This window comes from Ascaphus truei, chromosome 4 (assembly GCF_040206685.1).
Source record: "Ascaphus truei isolate aAscTru1 chromosome 4, aAscTru1.hap1, whole genome shotgun sequence".
In the NCBI taxonomy this organism is placed as follows: Eukaryota; Metazoa; Chordata; class Amphibia; order Anura; family Ascaphidae; genus Ascaphus; species Ascaphus truei.
In genome coordinates this window covers 248,357,185-248,359,559 of record NC_134486.1, presented here as the reverse complement: position 1 = coordinate 248,359,559, position 2,375 = coordinate 248,357,185, and the positions used below count along the sequence as shown (strand labels likewise).

The 2,375-nt window shown below is 40.8% G+C and overlaps 1 protein-coding gene across 1 annotated transcript in view; it reads right to left on the bottom strand.

Moving 5' to 3' along the window:
• The window catches only part of NKAIN2 (sodium/potassium transporting ATPase interacting 2), a 1,223,374-nt gene that overhangs the window by 511,741 nt on the left and 709,258 nt on the right, over positions 1 to 2,375 (bottom strand). The window lies entirely within an intron of this gene.

Below are 2,375 nucleotides of genomic sequence, written 5' to 3'. Positions count from 1 at the left end.
TGTTCTTAGATGATGACTCTATGCTTCCAGGAGATTATTTGTAGCAGTAGGTTTATGAAAGATGGTTGTTTCAATGAGATCTCCTTGGCCTCTTGATATTATCAAGTCCAGGAAACATATAGTATTTTTATCATCCTCCACGGTAAGATGTAAATTCAACTGGTTATTATTCAGAATGTCAACGAATTCCTTAAGCGATGCTAATGGGCCCTGCCACAAGATCAGCACGTCATCAATAAAGCGTACCCATAAGATGATTTGTGAGGTGAGATGTTCAAGTTCCTCTATAAAGACACACTGAGACTCCCACCAACCTAAATATATGTTGTTGTAAGATTGCACATTTAGTGCCCATCGCCGTGCCCTGTGTTTGATGGTAGATCTTATTCTCGAATAAAAAGTAGTTATTAGTCAGAAAAAATGTCAGCAGATCTATCACAAACTTACTGTAAGTTGTGTTTAGTTGGCCCCTAATTTAAAGAAAATAGGATACAGCCTCAAGGCCTTTTTGGTGGTACAGTAGATACTAGTATATAAACCTTCTACATCAAGGCTCACTAGTAGAGTATCACTGCTGATAACCACATCTTCTAGTATCTGTAAGACATTTTTCGTGTCTTTGAGGTATGAGGGCAGTGATACCACAAAAGGCCTGAGTACCTGGTCCACGCAACAGCTGGCATTTTCAGTTCACTCTAGACAGCTGCTGGCATTTTAATCGTGGCTTTTTAAATTATTCTCCCCTTCACCCTTTCCTTTGCAGAATATCTTTATATAGATACCACTAAGGACAGTGTCTATTATTAATACACTATATGTAGCATTGTTTGCCATCTGGGTTTCTTATACTCCTATTGGATCTCAAAAGTGCTGTTTAATGATGTATTTTAAAGCCTTATATTTTATCGTATGTTCAAAATAAATTATATTTTAATTCTCACAGAAATCATCCAATTAGGTTAGAGAGTGCTATATAATTGGGGTCCCTTTTCTCTATAGTTGTTGTCAGCTTGCTGTCTACCAGCACTCCTAAATTCTTCTCCATCAAGGATTCCCCTAATTTATCCCCATTTAATTGATACTTTTTGCCAAAGAATTGTTCAGCGAGAAACCCAACAGGAAGATGCTGCAAATCGAGGTGCTGGCTGCTGGGCAGCATGCTGGCCTTTTTGGGGTTGATTGTCATAGGACTGGTGGAGACCCTCTGTAGTCCATTCACAAAGCGAGAGGACAAGGGTCCTCTTCACAGATACAGGACTGCTACAGTGTCAAGCTGCAACCACGCCACAGTGTTCATTACTCAGCTCACCACCATTCAAAGCAATACTTGTCATCACTGACTGCCATAGTAGCTGTTCCCCTTGACTTTGTCTGATGCAATCAACATTAATCATCATTACACTACTTGGTTGTGCTACTACCACTTTCATAGAATTAGGTAGTTGAACTTTTCCATATGATTGTCAAAGCTAACAGGACAAGTGACTTAAATGATCATCATCCACCAGAGGTTCTCCTCATCATCATGATGAGACATTGGGCCTCATGCAGAGAGCATCGTTATTTAAAAATTCGCCATTTTTTGTACAATTTCGCGCAGAAACCGGCATAAAATGGCGAGTTAAGAAAAACGCGCCATTTTGTTTTTTTTATTGCTAAAACTCGCCTCGCGGCTGGCGAGAACCTCGATCTCGCCATTTTTAAAACTCTCCGAATGCAGAGAGGTACGTTTTTCTCATTTTAGCCGCGCCAGGAAATATTGGCAATAAGATGGCGCTCGCCGCCTATAGCAAAGGGGAAAAAAAAGCCGCGATTTATTTTTTTTACAAAATTCTATGCTCTCTGCATGAGGCCCATTATGTTCAATGAGAGACTGTTGAGAGGCTAAGGGCCTCATGCAGAGAGCATAGAATTTTCAAATTGGCGAATTTCATAAAAAGTAGCTTTTTTGGAGAGTTTTATTCTCCATATGCAGAAAAGTGCGAATTCTGCTATGTTTAACATGGATGCGTGTGGCGAGTTTGAATGGAACAGATGCGCGCTTCAGAAATGTAAAAAAAAAAAAACGCGGCTTTTTTTTCCCCTTTGCTATAGGCGGCGAGCGCCATCTTATTGCCAATATTTCCTGGCGCGGCTAAAATGAGAAAAACGCGCCATTTCCCTGGCGCGAACAGCCGCTACATGCCGTTCGTACCTCTCTGCATTCGGAGAGTTTTAAAAATGGCGAGATCGAGGTTCTCGCCAGCCGCGAGGCGAGTTTTAGCAATAAAAAAAACAAAATGGCGCGTTTTTCGTAACTCGCCATTTTATGCCGGTTTCTGCGCGAAATTGTACAAAAAATGGCGAATTTTGAAATAACGATGCTCTCTGCATGA